General features: G+C 47.8%; 1 long non-coding RNA gene across 11 annotated transcripts; it reads right to left on the bottom strand.

Moving 5' to 3' along the window:
- Positions 1-727: 727 nt before the first annotated feature.
- Positions 728-4741, bottom strand: LOC125546274. Of its 11 annotated transcripts, XR_007300545.1 has the most exons (6): positions 4247-4726; positions 3155-3313; positions 2149-2504; positions 1413-2053; positions 1185-1272; positions 728-1030 (listed from the first exon to the last, which is right to left on the bottom strand). It is a non-coding gene; the product is annotated as an uncharacterized LOC125546274 (long non-coding RNA). The 11 variants fall into 11 exon arrangements; XR_007300520.1 differs by having other exon boundaries at positions 728-2053; positions 4247-4513; positions 4604-4741; XR_007300534.1 differs by having other exon boundaries at positions 728-1006; positions 1185-2053.
- Positions 4742-8042: the final 3301 nt, after the last annotated feature.

Genomic DNA, 8042 nt, shown 5'->3' on the forward strand with positions numbered 1-8042 from the left:
TAGTTGGTGGGGTGGTTGTGGATGAAGATGAACATGACTAGAGATGACTGAATCAAATTGTTTTTTCAGTTATGTGACACCTAGCGAGTCCCTCAAATTAGGGACCTACTAGCAAAAAACTAGCAAAAAGTCCGTGCGTTGCACGGGAGAATACAAGGTGCGAGAATTAGGCTGGTGGCATATATTTTATTGGTGCAATACTTATCATGTATTTTTTACCATTAAATCACTCTTCTTTCTTAATTACAATATACCATGAATAATATTTGCTCTCTCCGTAGCTCAAAAATAAATGGTTCAAAAAGCTTTAGCGATTTAGTTCGGGAAATTAGCCAAAAAGTTAATAGTACTCCCTCTGTTACCTTACGTTCTGGTGGTTCAAATTAAACTACAAACATCATATATTTAGGATGAAGGAGTACTTCTGAAATTATGTATAGAAAAACCTGCACCCTTGTTAACATGTTTGTTACCTCAACTGAATTGTTTTCAGCACGGATCAACTCATAATCTTACTTGTACGTTAAATGATGCTTATAAACCGAGATAATTTTTTAGAGCAGGTAAAAAGAATGTACATGGACTGCCAGTAGCATAATTGATGGTTACATGAAACATCTAAAAATTTTAAGAATCAAACATGATCTAAGGAAGTGACTAAGGAAGTGACACACATCTGCAAGTATTTAATAATAAAATCCATATGAAAGATGACCTCCATTCATTGAAAATTTGCGAGTTCCACTCCTTTGCTTCAATAGTAACGGCCACTTAGTCCAGCACACCCCCTTTGTCATAGATCAGTAGAAGGCAAAAATGGATACACATCTATATGGGCCTACTCCTATCATAGTTTATACATAGCAACAAATTGAGATTACATATGGCTATACAATAAGATTCCTTTGCATCATCGTGTTCTTACTTTGAAATATGGTAGCAGCAAATTGAAAGATTCTAATGTGTTAGTTTTGGCACAACGGGCTTCGGCCTCCTTGACATCCATCTGCAAGCAATTTTTGAATCATCTCTGGTACACACCATGCGCATAGTTAGTGTGATTATAGCATTGTAGGCAACAAAAAGGAATCCATATGTAATCTGAATCTTCACTGAAAGTTTTAGGTTTGACCGTCCAAGACCTCGATCACACAAAATTTGACAGCTCAAACTTTTACCCTTACCAGTTTTCCATCTTCCATGGCAAATCCACCACATACTTGGCTTCACATTGAGATGGTTCACTATCTTCATCTCACACGACTTGTCACACTACATATCCACGAACCAATCCAGTTAATGTTTGACGACTGAAAAAAATTTAGAGTAAATCGACAGATGCATGAATAAATCAATCGATGCGTTGCAACGGGAGAAAAAAACATCACAAACACGCCACCAAGCTCTAGCACCTTCGCCTACGACATGGCAATCAAGCATACTCAACGCCCATGCAATGGGCCCCACAATGATCTTGCACCCTTGCGGCTCAACCGGCGACGTCGGCAGCGGGTCAAGGCAGCAGCAGAGCAGGCGCGACACGGATGCCACGAGCTGCTCGGCCACCTTTCCTCAAAATACAACACAATAGCAAAGGGAACTTGGCTAGAGATGCACTTGAACACTTAGCTGCAATAGAGATGATTAAAACTTTGAAGAATACAAATTTGGCTGCCCGTTACAGTGGGAGATGCAGTGTATATGACGGCGGCAACGGGCAAGGAAAAAAATAGCAAATTATTAAATGTGTTTTTACCTTCTGACAACATCATTTTGCCCTACATCACATATAGTAATGATGTCACAAGCATGCTCTTGACGAGAACCATTCACATGTGCTAGCGACCTGAAGAGGATGGAGAAAAGAAGGGCAGAAGAGGGAGGCTTGTATCTATCAAGACACCAACATATACTTCAAGCTTTGTCAAGATACCAATAAGAGTAAAATCACTTGAAGCTAATACGCAACCTTATAGCAATATACTGCACTGAGTATATCCACTATCATCTCGTCCAGCTGTTCAGGTGAAGTGAGTGCCAGTAGAACAATGACCTACGGACCACAAGAGTTCCAAAGCACCATTAATCAGAACATGTACAAAGAAACAAAGGAGTAATCAACAACCAAAAATAGGCTAAATTACGAACCTTAGAATCAGGTCATGGAGTTCAAGGGGAAACTCCTCCACACCCTCCTGGCAGGAGTTGAGCACGACCGCGGACTCATCGGGGTCGTCGAAGCTGCAGAACCTGCTGCTGCTGCTCGACGTCGAGCTGCTGTCCCTTGCAAAGTATTATTCTGAACACGCTGTGGAACACCCATCTGAATTTCCACGACGGCACCAAACTAAATGTAAGTAATACTGTTGTAGGAAATACAGGAGTACTCCAAGAGTGCTCTGTTCATCTGATGGACTGTGTGTGTGCCAAGAGCCATGCCAAGCTGCACATTTAGTATGCATAGGACCTTGATTTCTATGCCACCGCGTCGCAAAGACTGCAAGCTGCATATAAAAGAAATTGCATTTTTCCTGTCCTGAGATTGGAGTCAAGATCTGGATCAAAATTACATTGTCATATTTTTCTATAACTGAAGCTAGATTAAGTACACTGCCTGCTACCGCGGGCTATAAAGAAAATTGCCCAATGTCACATATCATACGAAGATTAGTTCATCAATGTAGGACCGGCCGAATGTCGGTGTATCATAGGAATCATGTGGTGCCTTGGGGCTCATGCAGGGGTGTTGAGAGTTAACCCTTCAGCAAAACAGAGAAGATGGCGATAGGAAGAGAATAGTTGGCAAATTCGACTCCTTTCCTGAACCCGATGGCTACATGGAAGGTAATTTCCTTTTCTAGCAGCTGGTTGTACAGCTATACTAAAACCATTTGAATTGGCTTCCGTGTAAGTTTAACATGTTACTTGAACAACAAGATTAAAATAGCATATTGTTTAAGGTTCTAGAGAAGGTTGAACAGCAACGATGCAACATAAACCCAACTATTTCATGAGCACAGTTAGTCTATGTAAGTTAAGCCACACATCCTGATACATTAATAGGCAGTGGAAACAGGCAAAAGTGTCCAAAGTTGTTGTCTACTTCGAGCTACTTGCTACCCACCATTGATTGATGAATAAATCATTTTCTTACCGCGTGCAAGATGGTCCAGGTGTTTCATCATCTTTGCTTGCAACGTAGAAGATGCTCCTGGTCCAGGCTGGTGATCGGGGCAGAGGCTGATGGAGTCAACTCATGGACATGGGCTGGGGAGGCCAATCAGCCCGCCAAAGGCTCCCATGAACACTCTGGCTGCACAAGAACACAGTTATACACACGTCAATGTGCAGAACATCATATTAAAATCTGTACAAAAGAACAACCAAAATTGCACAAACATCACGCACCAAGTTTGAAGACACACTGCACAGGACTTTGGGCTCAAGCGTTGAAACCAAACATTAATATTGCAACTCAAGAAAAGGGAAACTGTGAGCAGATAAAGGAGCATTTACCAGCTCTTCCTATGGACGGGAACTGACTAAGAGATCTTGAAAAGGTGAGATGTCTGAAGAAATTAAGTATGCCGATGATGCATCTGGAGCCCCTAATTAAGGTGAGGTTAGTTACAGACCTCCACTCCAATTTTACCCAGCGCCGCTCGTCCGCAGCCACCGGACGCAGATCCCCCTAGAATTCATTTTTTGCTCTTTGTGTGGTGTATACAGTCAAACTAACTAACATATGCGTTCAATAGTGATTAGAAGATACTTTCAGTCAGTTAGATGGATAAAGATCAAGCTTGGCGCCATAAAAATTGAGAGGTGAACTGAATATGCATGTTATCCTTCATTAATCACTCATATGATCGCTAGATCATCAATCCACCAGTACATGATTCAGGAAAGAAATCTTCCCTTTTCACAACAAAGATAGCACACTACCCACTTCCTTCTTTGTACAATGTACTGTATGTAGTAGTACAAAGCCTATACCCCTTCATTAATCACTCACACTCTCTCACTCACTTTCTATTGTCCTCATTCTCTCTTTTCTGTACCATTCTCTTGACTGATACATAGCAGCACGAACTGAATTTTATCGCTGGATCACACAACGTATCACACATTCAAACTGACCGTGTAAGATTTGTCACACAAGATCATCAAGAAGAGTCTCCCTCAATTGCACATACAGGCACAAAAAAGAAGTGGAATTCAGAAATTAATCAGGTAGATGTAGTACCTGAACCTCCTGTAGGATTTGGGGGAGTTTGTCAGCGAGCCAGGCGTCCAAGTCCTCGTGCGACGACGGAGAGGATGCACAGGATCACGACGGGCGCCATGGTGGAGGTCATGGCGGGTTTGGCGTCGCCAGATCGGGTAGAGGAGGTGGAGGGCGCGCGGATACGGGAGGGAGGCGCCGGATCTGGCCGGTGGAGGTCCCGTGGCGGCATTCGAACCTCCAAGGTGAGCTCGAGGACTGGGCATCTGTGGCGCTGGTGCTGAGCTCCTGGAGAGAAGGAGAGACAGGAGATTAGAGAGAGAGAGAGAGAGAGAGAGAGAGAGAGAGAGAGAGAAGGCAGGGGAGCGGCGGCATGACCTGGGTGGTCGCCGGCAGCGGCGCCGGTCGCCGGACGACGCGCGAGGGAGGCCGGGGAGGAGGAGCTCGGGGTCGGCGCTCTGCGGGCGGCGGCGGCGGCGCTCGGGCCTGGGCGGGCCAGATCTGGTCTCGAAACGTTTTTTCACTTTAAAAAGGATCGCGGGTAAATTTCACAGAAACAGGGGGACTTCTTTGCAATCGCTGGTTTATTAGTAGGTAAAGATATAGACGTACGTCGCGGTGCTGCAAAAAGATCGCTGAATCCCACGGCTGTACGTAGGCGCTTGGCCGCTGCTCCAATATTCGCGCTGCCAGATTTTAAACTGGATTCCTGTATCCGTACGATTTGGGTAAACCTGCATATCATGCTCCATGGATGCAACTTGTGCGTTGCCGCCGCCGCCGCGTCGAGCATCAGATCAGATTTCTCGCAAGTACGTGATGCCGGATTCCAAACGTCTGCGCGTGTCTGCATGGCCGGACCTGCCGCCGGAGCTCCTTGGCACCGTCCTCCAACGTCTCCCGTCCCTCGCCGATCGCGTCCGCCTCCGCGCCGTTTGCCGCCCGTGGCGCTTGAGCGCCACCGCGCTGCCCCCGTCCCACCTTCATCTCCCCTGGCTGGCCTTCCGGGACGGCACCCTCCTTGACGTCGCCAACAACGCCGCGCACCTCGTGCGCATCCCCGACGACGCCGTCTCCTACAGCGCCGGCGAGAACGTCTTCTTCCTCGTGCACGACGATGGCCGATGCTCCCTGATGGACGCCTTCTCCGGCGCTCCCGTGACACCTCTCCCCGAGCTAGCTGCTCTGCTACGTGCTCGCGACGTGAATGCCCGCGACGAGGACCTGCAGCCCATCACCAAGGTCGTGGTGTCCTCGGCGTCCTCGGCAGAGCTGGAATATCGCCTCGTCGCCGTCATGATCGACTACTCCACAGTCATCCTCTCCACCTGTCGACCGGCCGGGGAGACCAACAGGTGCCTAGCGCTGCACGAGTACTTCGAATTCTGCATCGCCGACATCAAGTTTTTCGCAGGGAGGATCTACGCCCTGTCCAGTGTCGACGAGACGCTCCGCGCCCTCAACCTCAACAATGGCCGCCTAGACGAGCTACCGGCATCGTCGCCTGGCTTTGAGATCATATCCGGAGTGAGGCCCGAGTTCATCGCGATGACCGACGAGCCTCATCTGCAAAAGGATCCATGGCCGTACGGTCACGTCGTTGCGGGGCGGTATCTAGTCGAATGTAATGGCAAGCTGCTCATGGTCAGGCGGTGGGCTCGCAAACCTTTGTTGAGCATGAGCTACTTCTCCATGACCGAATACCATGACAACGATGGATTCGACATTGAACGGACTCGCCGGTTTGAGGTCTTCGAGGTGGACAACAGCTACCGCCCGTGGGAGATCCACGGCCGGTGGAAGAAGGTCCAGCACCTGGACGGCCAGGCGCTTTTCGTGTCCTCGCCATGCTCCGAGGCTGCACCTGCTGCAGGACACGGAGCTCAAGAAGACTGCATCTACTTCACGCATCAGATAGACCCGTGGAAGCGAGGAGATCCACTCGGCGATTCCGGCGTGTACAACATGAGAGAGGGGACGATCAGGCGGCCATTGCTGTCGGAACATGCGGCGGTTCCTGGGTCGCTGGTCTGGATGCACCGGTTCCCTGCTTGGGTCTTCCCACGTGAAGCTTAGGTTCAATTGGTAGCAAAAGTATTGCAAAAACCATAGTGTTGAAACACTAAAGTATTTTAGTTTTTTTTCTTCATGGTAGTACGTATCTCATCAAATAAAGAAGATCACAATTTTGCTATTTGTCAGTTATCTGTTTTTTCATTTAGTGTCAGTCAAATCCCTCTCCGTTCATTTATTCCTCAAGATTCGTGCAGCTCAGTGGTGATGGACTAGAATCGACTAACTAGTTTCTCATTTTCAATCTTATTGGACTAGCAAACATGTCCGTGCGTTGCAACGGGAGAAAAACAACATGTACTACTCTAACCCGCAAGAACACCCCCCCCCCCCCCCCCCCCCCCCCCCCCCCCCCCCCCCCCCCCCCCCCCCCCCCCCCCCCCCCCCCACACACACACATACACGCGCGCGCACACTGGTCCACATGCTCTATTTCCCACTCGTGTCACCGTGTTCTGTAATCACAATGAATGATAACACATGAAGAGAAAGTGATAATTAAAATCTATTACTATAATATTTTCATGATCTGCAAATGTTGAAAAGCTTACGGAAAAATCAATGATGAGGCAAATTTGACCTACATTAGCACAAAATCGACATGAATCAATGCGACCACATCGTAAAAAAAGGGTCAATAGCTCATGCGCGACATATTTGAGGTGCAATGGAAGGAGTGCGACGTAGTTGACGAAAGTAGCTGTAGTGCTACGTTTCAGAAGCTCAAATAGCCAAGGCCTACTCGGGCGATTAAACTGGTCGTCAACGGGAGTGAGGTTATGTTTAAGACATGTGGGTCCCACTTGGCAGTGCATCTAGTTGCGGGCCTCACTTGGAAGTGCATCAGGTGAAATTGTCCCCGTGCCTGTCTGAACGTGCACACCCGTCCGAAGCCGTTGCTCCCACCACCCCTCCTCTTCGTTCTCGACGGTGAGCTGGCGACGGCGCCGGAGATGGAGTACCCCTGGACATGATAGCAGCGCGGAGCTTTCATTCTCGGCGACGGCGGCGGCTGTGGTGAGTGAAACCGGAACCCTGTCCCGTTCCCCTCGGTGTCGAGCTAGATCTCACCGCATCGCCTCTGTTTCCCTCTGTTTTTGGTGTTTCTGATCGATTTGATCCAGATTTGGGGGGGGGGGGGGGGGGGGCTGACCGCGATGGAGCTGCCAGAGACAACAACATCGACAAGTGTAGGAAATATGCCCTAGAGGCAGTAATAAAATGGTTATTATTATATTTCCTTGTTCATGATAATTGTCTATTGTTCATGCTATAATTGTATTAACCGGAAACCGTGGTACATGTGTGAACACATAGACCACAACATGTCCCTAGTGTGCCTCTAGTTGACTAGCTCGTTGATCAATAGATGGTTGCAGTTTCCTGATCATGGACATTGGATGTCGTTGATAACAGGATCACATCATTAGGAGAATGATGTGATGGACTAGACCTAATCCTAAGCATAGCACAAGATCGCGTAGTTCGTTTGCTAGAGCTTTTCTAATGTCAAGTATCATTTCCTTAGACCATAAGATTGTGCAACTCCCGGATACCGTAGGAATGCTTTGGGTGTATCAAACGTCACAACGTAACTGGGTGGCTATAAAGGTGCACTACGGGCATCTCCGAAAGTGTCTGTTGGGTTGGCACGAATCGAGACTGGGATTTGTCACTCCGTATGACGGAGAGGTATCTCTGGGCCCACTCGGTAATGCATCATCATAATGAGCTCAATGTGATA

This window comes from Triticum urartu, chromosome 1 (genome assembly GCF_003073215.2).
Source record: "Triticum urartu cultivar G1812 chromosome 1, Tu2.1, whole genome shotgun sequence".
NCBI classification, from domain to species: domain Eukaryota; kingdom Viridiplantae; phylum Streptophyta; class Magnoliopsida; order Poales; family Poaceae; genus Triticum; species Triticum urartu.